This window comes from Culex pipiens, chromosome 1 (assembly GCF_016801865.2).
Source record: "Culex pipiens pallens isolate TS chromosome 1, TS_CPP_V2, whole genome shotgun sequence".
Taxonomy (NCBI): Eukaryota; Metazoa; Arthropoda; class Insecta; order Diptera; family Culicidae; genus Culex; species Culex pipiens.
Window position 1 is genome coordinate 10650933 of NC_068937.1, and position 21431 is coordinate 10672363.

Sequence of the window (21431 nt, forward strand, 5' to 3'; positions counted from 1 at the left end):
ACTGGCCTCACTTCAAGATTTTATGTTTAAAGTTTTTGTTAAATCGTGTTTTAAAACATATTTTGCCACCAGTGCTGCCAGAACATCGATTCAAAAAATCTTTATCATTCCAAGGAGGTGTTTAATGAGAGATTTTTAAAAGTGCTAGTAGAATGTTGTAATAAGTGTCAGAAAGGGCATCTGTGCTGTCAGAAACTCTATACAAATATGTACTACGTCATCTCATGCCTTTATTTAGGCAGTTTTACAAAATAGAAATGAGTAGATTTTGTTGATCGTGTTTAATGACAGATTGCAAAAGAGATAGAGACAAAAGGGCCTATCTGCAATCGCTACCGCAACCCAGGCCCTCAAACAAAACATCAAAAGTGAAAGACCTCTCTCCTCCCGCTTCATCACTGGCGGGGCCCAACTTCCAAGATGGTCACAAACGACGCTGACAACAACCCTAAACAACAACATCGCGCAGCCTGAAGAGGTAACGGGGCTCTTTTCTCGGTTCGACGAGAAATAAATTTCACTTTCGTTTGCCTGAACGATGCTGCCGGTCTCGAATTGCCAAGTTTCTCAGCAGCCCCTGTGACGCGTTCGACGGCATTCATTGTACCAGCCACACTCTATGCCGTAATAGACCGAACCCGGTTTCGATCGGCGAGACATTGAATATTTATGAGCCTTTTTGGTTTATGGCTCTCCGGCGTGCACAATCCACAAATCGCGTCACCAAAATGTTAAACAGCGCTGAGAAATGGCGAAATTTCTTGCGAAAATTTCACCGGAAGAAGCGCGCAAAACTGTCAACATTTCATCTGTCAAGCCAAATTAGCCAAGCGCGTACCGAGAGGTTATGTTTTTGCACGGTGCGTGACGCAATTGATTGCTGGTCCCTTATTTTGACAGAGGCTGCAATCAGTTGACAAGTGGTCGAACATGTTTCGGACGAGCGCTCGCTCGTACCGGCAACACTGCCTGCTTTGATTGATATTGTTGAGCATTTCCCCTTTTTTACTCAAGCAAGATTGCAACAGCAACAACTGTCATTACACGCTAAATGTTTTTCCACCACAATCGCGCTTATGTTTCAACCAAATATGTTTAATTTATTTATAAGTGGCATTTCTTTCGCCGAACGCATGATATTGACATAACGAATGGAAATTGCCAGCAGCACAACAACAAAACAAAAACCTGCTCCAACAAGCTTACTGAACCAAATACATCATTTTTCGTTTTGCAACAATGGCGGCCAATGGGAAAAGTAATCGAACAAAAAAAAATTCAGCCAAATTCCAAACCCCGATAACCTGACCGGCGCGTTATCGCGCGATGCACGCGCGTTTATTCGAGCTGTGTGCGTTATCGAAGTGATCGAAAAACGAGCAAAAAATGGTAATTCGTTACGAAACCGCGAGCCTCTCGGACTGGACCAGGTCTGTCCGGTTTGGGGCCAAGACAACTATCTTCTGGGATGATGAGCGCATCGTCGTCGTCGTCTTCAATTGATGGATGGGTCCGAAATCCAGTTTCCGTGCGGGATTACACCACCACATCCACCATCGTTTGGCGTTTATGGAGCTGTCTTACAAATGAGAAAGAGCAAAAAATAGGCTTTTTGGTTGCACGCACTTGATGGGAAATATCGGCTTTACAAATCGGCAAAGTGATAGGTTTGAGTGTTTGATGGGTCAATTTGGTAATGCTTTGAAGTGTTGTCAGCAGCATAAAATAAATATGACTCTTTTTTTATCTTTTTGAATTTTTATTAATATTTACACGAATATTGATAAAAGTTAAATTTTTAACAAGAAAACTAACCTCAAAATTGAGGCACTCTAAATGAGAGTGTAGTCAATCATAATTTTTCTTCAAAATAATTTGAGGATTAGCTGCAGCATATAAGAAAAAATGAAAAATTAACTAATTTGATTAGTCAAAAGTTGAAGTTACCGACTTCCAGAGACTTATTTTATAAACTCCAATTTTGCAACGAAAATTTGTATTTCTCTTGCTTTATGTTTTTCTTCGTTAACCCTTTCAGGCCTGTGTGTAAGCTTGTGTAAGCCTAGTCTCTAATATCATTGGGATTTCTTTCATTTTTATTCCTTTAGCACAGAACGACACCATTTTCACTTTAACTCAAAAATATGTATTCTTAGATTTTTCTTAATCTTATTTTAACATTTTTCACTATGCCCCGTGGCATTTTGGTTGAATCTGTGCATCGTAGCACTTACACCGAATAATCAACTCCATCTCCCAACTGCAACTCTCAACTCCCACTCTTAACTCTTTCCTAATTTCAACTCCCCTGATTCTAAATCTAACTTAGGCTTTTATATTCTGAAGCGTTTTTAGTCAAGACGCATGCGCAATATTCATCTCTACGGGAGTAGCTCAGCCACGTGCGTTTTGACTACACTGCGTTGATCTTGAAATCTTTCTGCTCGAAAATTCTCAGCAGGGATCCTGGCAGAGTTCATGACCCTTCTATTTTCGTTTTGTGCTTTTCCTTCCATCCTCCTAATGTGTATATTTATGTCTTAACCTACGTGCTCCTAGAAATATAACACTTGACTCGTGTCAACATGTGTTAATGAGTGCATCTGAAGATGTTGCACTTCGTCTGATTGTAAAGACCAATGTACTTCTGACAAATTCTTCCCTGTTGGTCGAACTAAAAATCTAATTTTATACTCTGATTAACTGAGGGTCGCTACATACCCTTACACTACCCAGCTAGATGTTTGTCTGCTAAGATAAGCATCTACTGTAAGCCTAACGCTGGTTCTTGATAAACGTTGATTTTGAAAAATATGTTTTTGTATATCTGAGTACTAAATATAATTGTTGTTCACGTTCTGTTGTCTCCTCTGCGTTGATATAATTGATAAAATAGCTGGCTTGATAATTCGTCGATGTTGTTCTTCACTTGACTTTTGGTTTGAAACTTGAAAACATTCAATAAACCACATAGATTGAGACATTTGATTTTGTTGATTTGACTATAGTGGATCAATTCTGCCAAACATTATTTGATACATTTTCCTTCTTGTCCTTTCCTTGATGCTTTTTTCTTATTGCATAGAGATCTGCGTTAGTCCTTCTTTTTGTTCTGCAGTCGATAAAATTTTCGTGGACCTCAATCGAAACTTTTCATTCCATTCCATAAGATCTGATTGTAGTGAACAGATCATGTTTCATCATTTTGCCATACTTGTTCCTTTCCATTAGATCCGAGAATTGTATTTGGATGTCTTGCCTTAATTGTCAGTTTTGATATATATTTTTCCGGTTGAGAAGTTTTTGCTTCTGACTGAACAAACAGAAACTATTCCATGTAATATAATTTAGCATCATAACCATTCTTTGCCTTGTATCATATACTTCACTCCATCATTGTTATGTTCCACCATTTTTTTAAACAACTCATCTCCTGTCTCAATTTTCTGCAATTTATGAATGCAATACTTCCAATAATTCGTTGATGCCAAATGTGTTGTCCGAAATGTTGTAGTTGTATTGCTGCTATCCGCTGTATCCGAATGTTAACGTTTGATGATATTTGTGTTCGTGTAGGTGAGATTTTACATATTTGTGTAGTGTCGTGTTACAGATTTTTTTTTTTTGAATAATTTCCTAAGTGACTATCAATTTAACAATTCTTTGTTTAAAGTTGATATTAATCATTGTAGCAAAGTATATTATAATTATAATTTCCTAAGCCTATCCTGCATCTACTGCTCATTGTTTTTGTTTTTTTAGTTTAAAATTTAATCGGATGCCTTTCTTTTACTCTAATAATTTTAAATCTACACTGGCATTGGCTAAAAAGTTTTTCAAAATATTAGTTTTTTATACTTACTCCGCTTACTCTCACGTTTTTTACTTCAGTTCATCGATAATATTTGTGTTTAAGGTGCGTTGTAAAGATTTTGTTTGCAAAATCCTCTTCCCCTCTCTTTTCCAGGTAGAATTAGGCTTGTTTGAATAAGGACCTAAATTTTTTCCTAAAATGAAACTAAATACATACTTTATCATGTGATGTGGGATAATCTATTTGTGTTTTCTCGACCCACACTGCATTTTATTTTTCACACACAAACACATGTATTCTGGGCTGCAGTCCCTTGTCCAATCACGCATCAAAACATCATTTATCCATCTCAATTATACTGTGATATCATTTATTGTACTGATCAGTAGAGTGCACTCTTTTACTTAATAATCCCATTAAATATAATTATTGACGTCTTTAAACATATGTTATAATTATGTACCACGTGGATTTAATTTCAGTTCATGTTTTTTTTTACCTTGATAATCTTTCTTTTTCTGCACGTTGTAATTTATAATCTATATTCATCTTTTTACCTTCCCAATATCTTAGTCATTTGTTTATAATAAAATGCTTGTTCATAAATAAAATCCTCGTTAATCATTGAATTTTCGCAATCTATTATTGTGAATCTTTTCCAACTTGTTTCCATTCTTAATTACTGTAGTTTGTTCACTTGGTAAATCAACAACTTCATATGGACCTCGCCATAAACTTTGTAACTTCTTTCCTACACCTGTGGGAATGGTTTCTACAATAACCAAATCCCCCCACCAAGGTTGCCATTCTTTTGCATCTTTGTCGTAAATTTCCTTTCTTTTATGTTTTGAAGCAATTACGTTTTCTACAGCTTTGTCGTGGACATTTTTAAAATTTGCTTTCATTTCCTTTATGTAATCATCGTAATTTAACTCTCTGTCAGTAATGTTATAAACTGTATTTGGAATTCTCGCTAATCTTCCGTACAATAATTCAAATGGTGTAAATCCAGTAGACGAATTAATTGTTGTATTATACTGGAAAGTGAAAAATGGAATTAATTGATCCCATGTTTGCGGATTCCCAACAATAAAGTTTCGCAAATAGATTTTCAGTTCTCTATTTGATCGTTCTACTAAATTTGCTTGTGGATGATATGCACTTGTATTTATTTTCTTTATTTTCAAAATTTTGCATACATTTTTCAGTAAATTACTCATAAAATTTGTTCCTTGATCAGTAACTACCTCTAGTGGAGCACCATAGCGACAAATAAAATGTTCCACGAATGCTTTAGCGACAGTTGAGCTTTCCTGATCAGGCAATACAGCAACTGTTAAAAATCTTGTTAGATCATCTTGAATCACTAAACCATAACGATTATTGTCGTCAGATGGGGTTAATATTACAATATCCATGAATACTTTTTGGAAGGGTTCCGTTGAAGTCGTTGTTATCTTCATAGGAATCTTATTCTTGGGCCAAATCTTGTTCTTTTGGCACAGTTCACATTGTCTTACATAGTTTTCAATATCTCTACGCATGTTTTCCCATGTGAAAAGTGGACTTATACGTTGAAGCATTCTTTTACCTCCCACATGACCTCCAAGGGGAGCATCATGAAATTCTTTCAAAACCGTTTCTCTGTCTTCTACTTTTACAAACATTCTGTCTTCATTAGATACATATAGTGTAAACATTTTATCAAATTTTCCTGCCATAAATCTTAGAATATTGACATCGGGAAGTTGCTGTAAATTTCTAAATGAAATAATTTGAATATTTTTAGCTGATTTGGCAAAATCAGGACATTTAACAAAACTTTCTAACAAACCCTCAAATAACTCTTCTCTATTAGTAATTGAACGTTTTGATCCATTCAAAATAAAACCCCACAATTTGTTATCTGGAAATGAAAAAATTCTTCCATTTATATCCTTCATACCATGTGGTAGATCCACCAATTCACTTAGCTCTTTGAACGCTGTCTTACTATTAATGATGACAAAATTAGCATCTGTATTATTCACATTGATCATTGTTTTTGTAAATTTAAGTAAACTAAAATTAATTTCTTCTTTGTTTTGAGCATCGAAAAAGTCATCCAATGTAAACTTTTTCCATGAATCATCATCCTTTTTGTCCATAATATCGATAGCCTGTAAGGAATCAATAGTTATGTCTAAATCATCATCATTGTCTGAAAGATTATCAGTAGTATAATTTGAATTCTGTTGTAATAAAGATTGATTATTTCGAACAGGTTTTGAGTTATCAATTAAATTTGAATTTTGACGTGTTTGTTGTCTAGTAACAACAGCAATTAAATTATTATTTGAACTTTCCGAAACATTTTCAATGTTTGCATTTGAATTTTCTTCGTGCTTGATACGAGAAAGAAAATCAGCAACAACATTCTCTTTTCCCTGTTTATATCGGATATCACATCCAATACCTTGAATTTTTAATCTTAATTTGGAAAGAGTCGGTGAGGTCTCTTTTAGTCTCCAAATTGCAATCAGCGGCCTATGATCAGTATAAACAATAAACTGTTGGTTAAAAATATAATGTTTAAAATATTCAACTGCCCAAACTATAGCGAGTAATTCTTTTTCAATAACGTGATACTTCTTTTCAGAAACACTTAATGCTCTACTAGCATAAGCGATTGGGTTATCATTTGTTTTAGCATTTGATAACACGGCTCCAACAGCATAATCACTAGCATCTGTTGTAATGACAAAGGTATCCTTATAATTCGGACGTACTAAAATTGGTTCTGAAATTAAGCAGTGTTTCAAATCATGGAACGCTTTTTCACACTCTTCAGTCCATTTAAATTTTACATCCTTTTTCAATAAATTATTCAAATGTTTGCGTTTATCTGCCATATTCGGAATAAACTTGCCGTAAAAATTGATTGTTCCCAGAAATGAACGAACATCCTTAACATTTTGAGGACGTTTTAATTCTTTGATTGTTTTGATGTTATCATCTGTAGGCATAATTCCATGCTTATCAATCGTATGACCCAGGTAATTAATCTGTGTCTTCAGAATGGTACATTTTGATGTTTCTACCTTCAAATTATTTTGGTATAATGCTTCTAAAATCTTGAATAAGTTTTCATTATGTTCTTCAATAGTTTTTCCAAATACAATAATATCATCGAGATAAACAAATGCTTTAATTGGTTGAATCGAGTACAAAATAATATTCATTAATTTTTGAAATGTTGCTGGGCTATTTCTAAGACCCATAGGCATTCTTAAAAATTCATAATGTCCTTTTGAAGTTGAAAATGCAGTTTTAGCTGCATCTTTGGGGTTTATAGGTATCTGATAAAAACCTGACTTTAAATCAATTGACGAAAAGTATTGTGCATCGCCAATGTTATCCAAAATTTCATTAATCAATGGAATCGGGAAAACAAAAGGTTTTGTTATCATGTTTAGTGATCTAAAATCTACAACAATTCTATATTTCTGTTTGCCGTCAGCTCCAACCTTTTTAGGTATACATAAAACAGGAGCATTCCACGGGCTTTTACTAGGTTTAATAATACCCAGTTTGAGCATTTCATCAATTTGCTCATCAATGTGCACTTTTGTTGTCTCAGGCATCCTATATTGCCTCTTATTAATGGGAATATTCGTTGTGGTTTCTATTTCATGAATTGCTGCATCCGTAAAAGTCAATTCATCTCCTTCAATAAAAAATAATTTGCTAAATTTTTCAATCATAGAAACAATTTCATCAAAATTATGTTTATTCAAATGTTCTAGATTTACTAAATCAATTATTTTCTGAATTCTTTCCCTACCTTTAATGCTTTTTAAATTTTTGAATTCCGTTACATCACCATCTTTATCAATGTCTAAATTTAATTCTGTTGGCATACAAGGTTGATCATCTAATTTATTTTCAAATCCATCACTTGTTTCATCAGAGTGTACAATATTTTCGCAAAACGCAACATTATTTAGTATTTCTCCTTCATACTTGACTTCTTGGTCTTTTTGAAAACCACTGGTATCATTTTGATAGTTAGTAACGCTTGATTCATTATTTTCAAAATTATTTTTCTTATAGATTTGATTTGATTCAACATTATTCGATTTAAAATATATTTTTGGCTTTTGTAATACAATGAATTTAAAGTTTTTATCGATGAAGAGAGTGTGCTTCTTTAAAAATTCTGCTCCAATTATACCAGGCACAGACAAATTCTTCATAACATAGAATTTTGTGTTATAAATTGTTTTACCGATTAATAAATCAATAACCACCGATCCTATCGTTTCAGTTAATGTATTACCAATGCCAGTTAAAGTAATTTTGTCCTTAAAATTAACATGAGTGTAACCTATTTGATTCAAAATATTACTACTTATTACATTGACACTAGCACCTGTATCAAGTAAATAGTAAATAGAATGAAATGGATTTTGTTTAGATGAAATTCTTAATCTAAATTGAAGATAAGGAGTTAAAATTATTCTTAGTACTTCATGGGGAGGATTGTAGAATTCTCTCTGAGAAGTCAAACTAAAATTATTACGAAAAATATTGTTACGTTTTCTATAATACCTAGGAGCACGATAATTGTAGCGTCTGTTATATTGATTTGCATTTTGTCGGGTGTTTCGGACGCCAAAATGATCGAAAACCCCATCATTCAGTTTTTTCGCTGTGTATAAAATTGTTTAAAATTATTCCTGAATCGGTTTTGATAATATCTTTTGTTTGAGTAGTTATATTGATTTTGATAGTTATTCAATCGATTTTGATGGGTTGAAAAGTTACGATTATCATTCACGTCTTGCTTTTGATTTGAAAATTCATTTTTAATGTTTTGTGAATTTATTCTTTGTTTTTCCTTGTACAAATTTTCAAATTCCTCATTACTTATTCGTTTTTCTTCTAGCATACTCAAAAAATCTCTAAAGTTTTGCATTGTTAAATTTCTTGCAGTTTGTTGCAAATAAGTATTCTTTAGTCCCGCAATGAAATGAATTCTTAGATTTTCCATTGCAAAGCTATCAACATTTTTATCGATTTCTAAATCGAATAAAATTTCTAGTGCCCTATTCTTGTATGCTTTAAAAGTTTCATGTTCGTACTGCGAAAGAGTATCGATCCGTTTGAAAATATTTAAAGAAGACTTTTTATCACCAAATTCATGTAACAAATTCTTTTCAATTTCTTGCCAAGTAAGTTTTAAAATAGTTTTAGTAAATGGTTTAGCTTTACCTTTTAATTTCAGTTGTATTACATTAATCAAAGGTGTAAGAGAAACTCCTTTTGGAATTTTATTATAAAAATAATTAATTTGATCAAGGAAAGAATTTAAATCTTCTGATTTACCATAAAAATCTGGAATACACTTAATCGCAGAATCCATTGGAAACTCGGTATCCTCCATCACATTCAATTTTAAATCTATCAAACGCTCTTCTTGATTTAGTTTACTTGCAAAACATTCAAGATTTAACTGAAATGATTTGACAGTTTCATTAAAATTGTTCACAATCTTGTCATATTCTTTGGGAATTGAAATCTCTCGTAACTCAATCAATTTATCTTTGTAAGAATTGACTGCCACTTTTGCTTCTTTCATTTTTAAAACAATGTCTTCCTGTTCATTAGGAATATTATTGGAAAGAAAATTCATTTCCTTAGCAAAATAATCATCTAGTTTCTTTAAATTATCCATGTTGAAAGAATTTAACAATTTCCCTTTTCAAAATAACATTTAATAAAAAAAATGCCCATGAAAAAAATTATCCACTTCAATTTAATTACAAAAATAGTAAAACATTACAACTTACCCATTTTTCTTTGCTGGTTTTCTGAATGTTCTCCATGGCTGGCGGTTCGATGAAAAATATTTCGATAATCGTGATTTTAAAGCTTCAATCGTCACAAAACTGAAATTGCTTTCCATGGGTTTGGCTGGCGGATTGTCACATTTTTTCAATCATAATGGCTGGCGTTTGAACTGCCATCTTCACTCTTCACTAAATGTTTCCTTTGGCATTGGCTAGCGGTTCGACACTGGTTTTTTCACTAGTCAGCAAAAGCGTTCCTGTTTAATTTTCTTTAAGCTTTTCTGCTGTCACCACTTTGTGTAAGCTTGTGTAAGCCTAGTCTCTAATATCATTGGGATTTCTTTCATTTTTATTCCTTTAGCACAGAACGACACCATTTTCACTTTAACTCAAAAATATGTATTCTTAGATTTTTCTTAATCTTATTTTAACATTTTTCACTATGCCCCGTGGCATTTTGGTTGAATCTGTGCATCGTAGCACTTACACCGAATAATCAACTCCATCTCCCAACTGCAACTCTCAACTCCCACTCTTAACTCTTTCCTAATTTCAACTCCCCTGATTCTAAATCTAACTTAGGCTTTTATATTCTGAAGCGTTTTTAGTCAAGACGCATGCGCAATATTCATCTCTACGGGAGTAGCTCAGCCACGTGCGTTTTGACTACACTGCGTTGATCTTGAAATCTTTCTGCTCGAAAATTCTCAGCAGGGATCCTGGCAGAGTTCATGACCCTTCTATTTTCGTTTTGTGCTTTTCCTTCCATCCTCCTAATGTGTATATTTATGTCTTAACCTACGTGCTCCTAGAAATATAACACTTGACTCGTGTCAACATGTGTTAATGAGTGCATCTGAAGATGTTGCACTTCGTCTGATTGTATAGACCAATGTACTTCTGACAAATTCTTCCCTGTTGGTCGAACTAAAAATCTAAATTTATACTCTGATTAACTGAGGGTCGCTACACCTGATAGGTCATATTGACCCAAAAAATCAAAATTTTCTAAACTAGCCTATAATTTTCGTATGGCCCTTAAAAATCGTTTAGAGTGCTTTAACATTTAAATTACTTATTACATCGAATCAATCATGACATAAAAGTTGGGTTTTTTTGTTACGGTCATAGTTGACTCAAGAAAAATATTTTTGTCAAGACATTGACACTAGTCACTAGAAGCTAGTAATGAAATCGACAAATATGTTATTTTTTACTTCAAGAACTGTTTAAAATTACATCAACGAGCTTAAATTTCCATCACTTTATGTGTTAATACCAGGGTAAGTGAATTTTAACATTTTCACGGAACGTATGACAATCCGTAAAATTTAGATCTTCCCGCGAAATCAATTTTCTTATGGATTTTGCAGGATAAAAGCTTTCAAAAATATTCGTCCTGACATTAAGGGTTGAACCCATTAGTATTGCTTAAGAAAATTCAATGAAAAATACGTTTTTCTTCCATGACTAAAAAGAGCACAGACATAAAAAAAAGAATCGTTATTGAAATCATGTTTTAAATATGTGAGACCAAGCTTTTATCCAAGTAACATAGAAAACATGGACATATTATATTGAAAGTAAAAATTTACATGTTTTCATGTGTAATCTCACGTTCTATGTTTTTTTTATTTCGTGTTAGGAAGCAGAATAAATTTACATGGTTTATGTGTAATTTCACGTTTCCCGTTGCTTGATTTTGTGTAAGGGAAAAGTGTAAATTTACATGTTTTATGTGTAATTTAACGATCCCTTTTTTATTTTGTGTCATGAAACAGTGTAAAAATACATGAATGATGTCACTTTCTCTTTTAATTGTTTTTTTTTTGCTGGGAATGAGTGTAAATTCACATGCTTTATGTGTAATTTCACGTTCTCTGTTTATTAATTTCGTGTCAGGAAAAAAGTGTAAATTAACATTTTTTATGTGTAATTTCACGTTTTCCGTTTCTTGATTTTGTGTATGGAAACAGTGTAAGTTCACATGTTTTATGTGTAATTTCACGTGTAAATTAACATGTTTTATGTGTAATTTCACGTTTTCCGTTTCTTGATTTTGTGTATGGAAACAGTGTAAGTTCACATGTTTTATGTGTAATTTCACGTGTAAAGAAAAGTGAAGAAAAGTTACAAGTTTTAGTTCATGTACATGTAATTTCACGTTTTTCTTTTTTTTATCTTGTGTAAGGTGAAAGTATAAATTTACATGTTTTATTAGTAATTGAACGATCCCTGTTTTTGTTTATTTTGTGTCAAACGAAACGAAACTATTGGCACTACGCCCCCCGGGGCATGGCCTTCCTCTAACGTGGGATTTCTGCTCCAGCGCCTCTGACGAGACAGGAGAAACCGGGACCGACGTTTTACTTCACCATCCGATAGAAGCTCAGTGGATAAGGCGGGAATCGAACCCGCGTCTCATAGCATCATCGGGTCAAGAAAAGTTTAAATTTACATGTTTTATGTGTAATTTAACGATCCCTTTTTTATAAGTGTAAATTCACATCACGTACTCTGTTTATTCATTTTGTGTCAGGAATAAAGTGTAAACTTACATGTTTTTGTGGGTGATTTCAGTATTTTCGCTTGAAACGAGGAAAATCATAAAACAAAAGGATTCATCACACTGTAATACCTTCTAAAATTTCATTTATTCTAATGTGTACTCCAGTTTGTTAAAATCGAAATTACCCAAGAATGATCATTTATTGCTTTATTTTCAGGCAGGCTTTGTTGAAAAGTTCACTAGCGGAAAATTATTATTTTTCTTGATTTCATCTCTGCTCATTATTATATTGAATTATAAAACATGACATGAATTTTTGATTGGAATACATATATAATTTATCCGAATCTGATATACAATCATAAATGTATTTTCTATTTAATTTCAAGATTATTTTCAGCGATGCAGCAAATCAAACATTTTTTTTTTTATAAATTTCATTAGGGTTTTGGTAAACTCAAACATACTTAGGAATGTTTTTCAATTGTTTGCATTTTGAATTAGCGTTGAAAATAAATTACAAATTTTTGCAGGAATACAAACTTCAGTGAATTTCACCCAAATATGAAAAAAGATAAAAATTAAAAATGGCTTGAAAATATCAATGAAAAAATATTCTGGATAAGCGTGTATATTTGGGATTAGTGCGTCCATCCCGGGAATTCCCGGGACAAAAATCCCGGGATTTTCTCTAAACCGGGAATTCCCGAATCCCGGGATTTTTGATATTTTGTCCCGGGAATTCCCGAAATTGAAAAAAAAAACATTTTTTGGTCTGGGAACTCAGATTTGGTTGTGGAAATAGATTAACAGTTGAATACTTAGTAATCGATATCAATTTTAAAGCATTAGCAAATTTGTACTCAGCAAATATCAACATTTATTTGGCTTATAAGGGAAAATTATAAAAAAAAATAGTTTATGGATTCGCAAAATGCTTAGCGCTTTAAATATTTTTCATTAAATTTTATTTATTTTTTTAAATATTTACGTTAAACGTAAATTTTAAACTTGAAAAAATCATATTTGTTTATTTTTCATCAAACATCGACTGACAGTTCTGTTCTGATATTTTTTAATTAACAAAACAATTAGAACACCAATTTTCAAATTTATTGCACTAAAATATCCTGTACCTATTCAGACTGGCAGTCCCGATTTCCCCCAGTTGGCGGTAGTGACTTTAAGATAGTTTGTAAAATATGTTTTATATAAAACATGAAATTCTATAATTTAGCATTGGATGGTTTCATTTTATTTGTTTTTGTTTCTTATTTTTTTACAGTTTCAATGATTTTTTTTAGCTTTTGTAGTCATTTCATATAAAAAAAATTAAAGAAATATATAAATGAGAATTTTATGATTTTTAATATGAAATAATTTGAATCACATTAGATTTTTAATCCATCTATGGTAAATTTAAAATCCAAGCATAACAAAAAACAAAAAAAATTTTTAAATATTTTTTAAACTAACTAAAAACTGCTGTTCTTGTTCAGATTGGAGTATAGATTATCACCAATTAACAGTATTAAACTAATTCTATGAACAAATTTAATAAAAACATAGATTTTATGACGGTTTAAAAAAAATCCCCGGATCCCGGGAATTCCCGGGATTTAGAAAATATTTTTTCCGTTTCCCAGGAAAATCAAAACCCGGGAAAATTGGACGCCCTATTTGGGATTAATATAATAACAAAAGTACTTCTTTAATAAAAAAAATACTGTACACATTAGAGTCATTCAAAATGAGCGTGCTAACTAGGAAAAATTATTGTAAGAAAAATCAAAAATCACATGGCAAATTAATACCAAAAAAGTTTATTTGTTTCGTTTTGATAAAAAAATAATTTGATTAAAATAAATGACTAAACTTGAATATGCGTGTAAATGTAAGCTTGTCAAAAATATTTGGTAGAGGAAATATGCCCATTTTAATCACTTTAAGCCGTTCGACCAATTCTCATCACTTTTTTTTAAATAAATTTGTGTAAATTATTTTTATTTTAGTGAATCCGATCAAAACTGGAAACTTGCTGAGTTAAATTCTGAGTAGATTCTTGTAGAACAGAAAATGGGTTATTCATAAACCACAGGAAACTTAAGGGTGGTGTACAGTTGTCCACATGGGGGGTCCCACTAAAATTTGAGTAAATTTATCTATTTTTTTAACCAATTTCTAATAATGCACAACATTTTGAGATCATTGAAAATATCCAAACTTTAGCTGAATCATAACAAAATTTGATAATAATCTCGGATGAGCGTGTATTTCCCAATCAATTTCATTTTACCAGTCCCAAAAGACGGCGTATTTTGCCTGATTACTGGCTAGACACTGCTCATCATTTTGAGCTTCGAAAATGAAAAAAAAAATGTTCCACACCCCCCTAACGTATCAATTTCGCACCTATAGCGTGGCGATGTTACACATCAAACGCGCAGCACACGCTAAACGCAAACTGACCACAAAAACGCGCGCCATCGTGTAACGTTCGCTGGTTTGGCAAGGTGTTTAAAATTATTAGCTTTTAAAATGTTTTTCCAATGGGTTTCGTGTTCGTGGGGGCGATTACACACCCAATTCCATCGATTCGAAGGTATTAATTGTTACTATTTATTTTTATGTTCTTTTCGCAGACGGGCCATTTCTCGGGGCGCAGCAGTTCTTGGGTTGCGAAGCAGCAGTCGATGGTAAGTGGGTTTGCTCACCAGTGTACATTCACCATAACTTGGGAAGCAAACAAAAACAAAAGATCGTCGTCATTCAGGCTTGAACTCGCGTCACTTGCGCGCTGCGCGCTCGTTACCACAAAGCCATCACGGCAAGCCAACCAAGAGACGCGATTAATGGTTCGAAAACTTCGCGGAAATACGAAAGTTCTCGCGTTCTTTATTTATGAACCATCCGTCAAATCAAAGTTCAATAAACCCCACAGTCTGCGCCACAAGTCACAACCGTAACAAAAGTAACACACAAAAAATTAAACTTGTATAAAAAAGGCATAAAACAACAGCTAAAGAACATAACCACAAAAGCCACTCACACTCGAGGTGTGATGCACATCGAAGTCTGGTTCAGCAAAAAAAGCTAGTTTCCGGTTTCGTCGCGTCTTCTTCTTCTTCGTCGTCGTTTGCTCTGGCTTGACGAAAAATTAAGTCACACCGGCTCTCCGTTCCAACTGGTGTTGAATTACATTACCGCGCGCGTTACATTACCGGTTTGCTGATTCAAGTAGCAGCAGGAGGCGCGACCCGGTCAGGCAAGCGCGAAATTCTTACGACTGGGTTTTAAGCCAGTCAGAGTTGGAGTTTTGTTTGGATTGGCTTTTTTAAATGTCCAGAAATTAAGTCTATCTAGCATTCCTATGCATTTATTTAATACTGATCAATCTACAATCACTTCACTTAGAATTGTAATGTACACACGTTTTGTATCAAAAGGTATACGTAAGTAAGTGCCGTTATCTACAATCCACTTGGAACACTAGCTTTGTTGTGAACGAGGTGATGCAATTGTTTGTTTACCTTTGATATGGAAACGTCAACTAAGCGAGCTAGAATATTCCAAATCTTACGTCAAGTCACTCATTCACGTACATATCAAAGTTGTTTAGCGAAATTTTACCGTCAGGCGATAATAATTTGTAGTTCAACTTCCGGTAATATTCTGAAATAATCAAGGGGCAAAATAATATGCGTTGCTAAGAAAACTTTTGTTTCCCTAAATTCATTGACATTTTGTAAATTTTCAGTAGAAACTCCACTGAGCAATTCTGTGAAGCATAAATAATTTTTGATAATTTAATTTTTGGATTTTTTTTTAATTTGGATTAAACTTTGTGTGCACTTTTTTTTATGACCAAAGGGGTCATTTTGCATCATACAATTTGTCGTCATACAAAGGAAACTATTTAAAAAAAAACACAAATCTGAATCTTGAGAACAGATTTTCTGATCGATTTAGTGTCTTCGGAAAAAAATGTAGGTTCTGCTTACAACTTTTTAGAAAAATTTAAGTCAAACTCTTAAAAGAAAATAACCATTTTGTTATTCGAAATTTCACCCAACAAAATTAATTGTGCACATTAACCCTCTACTGCCAACATTTTTTTTTTTTTGAAAGTTTTTTTTTTATTTTTCCCGCGTTCAGGAGGTCGTTTTGAGCAACTTTCGTTCTACGAAAAACTTGACTTCTCTTGATTTATGTTTTTCTTGTTTTATTTTTAGTATTTTTTTAATTTGAATTTATCATGTGAGCAATTCTCTACGAAATCGGTATTTTTTCTTCAATTTTAATTTTTGTATTTTTTAATCCGGCTGAAACTTTGTTGGTGTCTTCGGTATGCCCAAAGAAGCAATTTTTCATCATTTGTTTGTCCATACAATATTCCATACAAATTTGGCAGCTGGCCATACAAAAATGATGTATGAAAATTCAAAAATCTGTATCTTTTGAAGGAATTTTTTAATCGATTTGGTGTCTTCGGCAAAGTTGTAGGAATGGATACGGACTACACTGGAAAAAAATGATACACGGTAAAAAAAATGGTGATTTTTCTTTAACTTTTTATCACTAAAACTTGATTTGCGAAAAAACACTATTTTTGATTTTTTTCATTTTTTTGATATGTTTTGGAGGACATAAAATGCCAACTTTTCAGAAATTTCCAGGTTGTGCAAAAAATCTTTGAACGAGTTATGAATTTTTGAATCAGTACTGATTTTTTCAAAAAATCGAAATATCGGTCTCAAAAATTTTTCAACTTCATTTTTCGATGCAAAATTAAATTTGCAATCAAAAAGTACTTAAGTAAAATTTTTATAAAGTGCACCGTTTTCAAATAACAGCATTTTTTAGGTAGATTTTTTTTTTTGAAAATAGTCGCAGTTATTCATTTTTTTTAAATTTGTGCACATGTTTGCTCACTCTTGATTTTTTTTTTTGAAATGCTGAGAAAATTCTCTACAGTTAGCTTTTTTGAACTTGTTGATACGACCTTTAATTGCTGAGATATTGCAATGCAAAGGTTTAAAAACAGGAAAATTTACATTTTCTAAGTCTCACCCAAACAACACACAATTTTCTAATGTCGATATCTCAGCAACTTATGGTCCGATTTTCAATGTTAAAGCATAAAACATTCGTGAAATTTTACAATCTTTTCGAAAAAAATATTTTCAGAATTTTTAAACCAAGACTAACAATTTGAAAGGGCGTAATATTGAATGTTTGGCCCTTTTTAAATGTTAGTCTAGACTTGAAAATTCTGAAAATATTTTTTTCGAAAAGATTGGAAAATTTCACGAATGTTTCATATTTTAACATTGAAAATCGGACCATTAGTTGCTGAGATATCGACATTAAAAAATTGTTAGTTGTTTGGGTAAGACTTAGAAAACATCAATTTTCCTGTTTTTAAACCTTTGCATTGCAATATCTCAGCAACTAAGGGTCATATCAACAAGATCAAAAAAGCAAAATATAGATAATTTTCTCAGTTTTTCAAACATATTTTTTTAAAGGTGGGCAAACGTGTGCACTAATTTTAAAAAAATTTAAAACTGCGGCTTTTTTCAAAAAAGTCACCTAAATATGGATTTAACTTGAAATCGATGCAGTTTATCAAAATTTCACTAAAGTACTTTTTGATTGCAAATTTGATTTTACATCGAAAAATGAAAAAAAACGTCAGATATGCCTTATCCTTTGCGTGTCCTTACTTTTCCTGACATTTTCGAACGACGAAAAGGCATTATTTTTCTACCAAAAACAACAGTATTAGTTTTCGATACTACACACCACGAAAAAAACGTGTAATTTTCTGTCTATTTGATGCACATAACTGGAGCGTCAAATAAGACATAAAATTACATCTGATTTGAAACTTACATGACCCAAATCATCAACCAGTACGGCCGTGTAAAATTACAACTAACGCAATTTTATTTCGAACCATTCCTGTATGAATTTAACTATTCTTATTGGATTAAATAAAACCAACCGTTACAATGCTAACTCAACCATTTTATTGCATTTTATCATTACCAAAAAGAATGTTCTTTGTTTTCACGACACTAGACATGTTTCATCCACGCTAAATCCGGTTCCAATCGTCATCGTCCATTCCGCATCGTCATTTTCGCGCTGCTCCTTGTCACGGATCTTCACATGATTCTGAGGCTGCTCCTGGTCCCGGATCTTGACGTGTTTCTGAGGCTTTTTCTTGGCATGCCACGGTCCTTCGAGCGACAATTTCATTTTTACTTGGCACGCATTTCAGTACGAATCAACCTGAATGGACACTTCAAAACTGTGCTGTCACCAACCCAATTCACAATTTTGACTTTTTCCTTGGCCAAATCTTGCAGGTTCTCCTGAAGGCTCTCGGTACTTCAAACAGCTGTCGTGGTTAGAAGAACAGTTTTCAAAAATTGCCCGTGCGGAAGGTCAATCAGCAACAGTATATTTGTTGATAAAATCGCCTGAAAACAAAAAGTCCACTTATTAATTTACCGGTATTTGACAACTATATTTCCACCTACCTTTTCCATAGTTAATTACGACCTCAACTGAGAAACTGAAGCAGTTAAAAGCAAAATCAAACAGAAAAAGTGCTCTGCAAATTCTGCAAACGCCGCAAACGCAAATGTCAACATGGCTGCCTTTCTTGCTGCACGGTCAACTGGAAGGCATGAAAACACAAGAAATTGAGTCAAATTACACAGAATATTACATCAAAAATCACGCTCCAGCTATGTGCATCAAATCAGATGTAATTTTAAATTGATAATGATTTATTATTAAGAGTTCATTGATGTGAAGGTCTATTTTAGATTTTCAATCAAAACACACATAATTTTACATCGTAAAGTGATTTACATGACAAATATTCACGTCAGACTGGCGATTCCGTTCAATGTAATATTAATCTTTTTTTAGTGCGTAGGGCTGAAAAAATCTATTTTTTGCAATTCCGTCGTAAAACTACTTACTTTTCCTGTGATTCTTGAACAACGAAATAGCATACTTTTCTGTACCAAAAATAACAGAATCGAATAGCAACACTTTTCAGCACTTGTTTCGAAAAATAACACTTTTCCACATTTTTTTTTATTAAAACGATTTATTGACAAAATACATGAAAATTTGACTTAAAATTCACCCAATGGGTGTTTTTCGGAATTGCAAAAAATGTTGAATGGAACTCGTTGAAAAATTTGTTTTTTTTCAGCACTTTTCGTATTCATCCAACTTGGTGAACCTCTTTGGATAAATGTACGACTCGTGTTGAAAAAAAATCCTCTTTTTGCAACTTGTTGCATAAACTACTATTTCAGTACGGAAATTAGTTCTGAAAAGCAAAAGTTTTCAGCACTTGTATCTAAATATTTTTTTTATAAAAGTTTTGATTTGATCGATGAGTTGATTAATTACATCGGAGCAATTCTCCACCATTTATTTATTTATTTATTTTCTTTTTATTGAAAATTTTCTGAACTTTTAGAAAAAAACATATCTTCAGGAGAAAACAATCATGGACTTTTTTTTAAATCGAAAAACGGGTATTTTTCAGTTAAAATTAAAATTAAGCCACTTAGACATAGTTTAAAAACGGTTCACTTAATTAAAAAAAATCTTTAAAGTACTTTATGATTGCAAATTTTATTTATTCAAAAATAAAGAAAAAAAAATGTTTTGCCTGAAAATAATATTTTTCAAAAAAACTCATTTTTTTAAATCCATTTACCCATACATGTATGTACCTCAAAAGTTGTGGTTTTGTTCCCTAAAACATATAAAAAAATAAATAAAATCGGATTCTGGAAAATTGAGTTTTTCTGAAATTGAATCAGTAATTTTTTCCGAGTACGTTTTTTAAATCAAACAGCTGAGAAAATTTTCTAGAATTTTTCCATCCAATCTGAACACTGGGATATCCAATCTATGTAAAATTTGTGACAAATGCTCATTCGTGGCCTGGAATCTGATCTTGAAATAGTTTTCGAATTCTTTTTTGCAGATTAAGATCACCTTTCTGGGTAAAGTTTCGCTTTTTCGTGATTTGTTGGTATAATTCCCCTTGTTTTTTTTTTTTTTTAATAAAAAGAAGTCCTTCGAACAAAAAAAAACTGGTTTTTGAGGAAAAACCAAATTGCACATTTAAACCTTTTCGCGCACACTTGATTCATTTCTCCGCGCTTGTTTTTCGATTCCCGTGAAATTCTCTCTCGTTCCTCTTCTCTCTCTCCCTTCAGGGGGTTTGTAAAACAACAATAACAACAACTGTCTGGTTTTTCCCTGAACGTTTCACGTGAATTTGGCTCGTTTCGTGTGCCTCCCCCCCTCCCAAAGAAAGTGTTGAAATTAGGCTCGCTGAGAGAGCGAGACAGAAGTAAAAACGAGAGCAAAGTGTATAAATTGAAATTATTAAAAAAGATAACTGTCAGTCGGCCACGGTGACGGTTCCGCACCTATTTCATTGCGAAACCTTGGTCGGGAACGAATCTTTGGTCCGACCGGCCAGGTGTGGCGTATGATTGGCCAGAAAAGCAACTGATCCAGATAATTTTTCGGAAAGCCGGCGCGCGAAACTGATTTGACGTCGCCACAGCTTGTCAAATTTTGGGACCACTGACAGGTAAGGATTTTTTAGGGGAAATCCAAGGAGGCCAAGGAAATTGACTCTGAAGGTGGGGAAGCGCAGCTTTGCGCACCAAGGTCAAGCAAGTTAAAGGTGAGGCATCTGTCAAATGCAGGGGTGGAATAATCCGCGTTAAGCTGCCAATTACTAGAAATGCGATAAAAACGACAAAAGCGCCTGCTGTGTTATCGCTGACTTTTGCGTACCTTACCGGCCGCAGCAGGCTTGTAAATTTACGACAGGGCACTTTCTTCTTCGTGTGTCAAGATGGCCGCGCAAAAATCTGTGATGAATTGCTCAATTGACCGGTGGATTTCCTCTTGCACTTGCAATTGCGCAAACTTAACGGCAAGTGAAAGTGATAGTAAATATATCGATGATGTCTGGAATGTCTCAGCTGAACGGAGGGAGGGAGGAAGGTATTTTATTTGTCCACCAATCTTCCAGCGAGAAATTGCAGTAATGGTCGTTGATAAATCTTGATTGTTTTATACCACCGCCATCGTAGCAGGCTTGGGCTCATGTGTCATGATGATGGCCACTGGTCGAATGATTTTATGGGAAAGCTTACGCCAGATTTGAGCCATTCCGTTTGAAGGGGAGGTTCAATTGACCGCGGCAAGTGGAGTG

The 21431-nt window shown here is 33.3% G+C and overlaps 1 protein-coding gene across 1 annotated transcript in view; it reads left to right on the plus strand.

Annotated features, from left to right (window-relative positions):
• The window catches only part of LOC120430698 (uncharacterized), a 131810-nt gene that overhangs the window by 29318 nt on the left and 81061 nt on the right, over positions 1–21431 (plus strand). The window contains exon 2 of the mRNA XM_039595812.2: positions 14797–14850. The gene's annotated coding sequence lies outside the window, so the exon portion shown is untranslated. The remainder of the gene's footprint in view (positions 1–14796; positions 14851–21431) is intronic.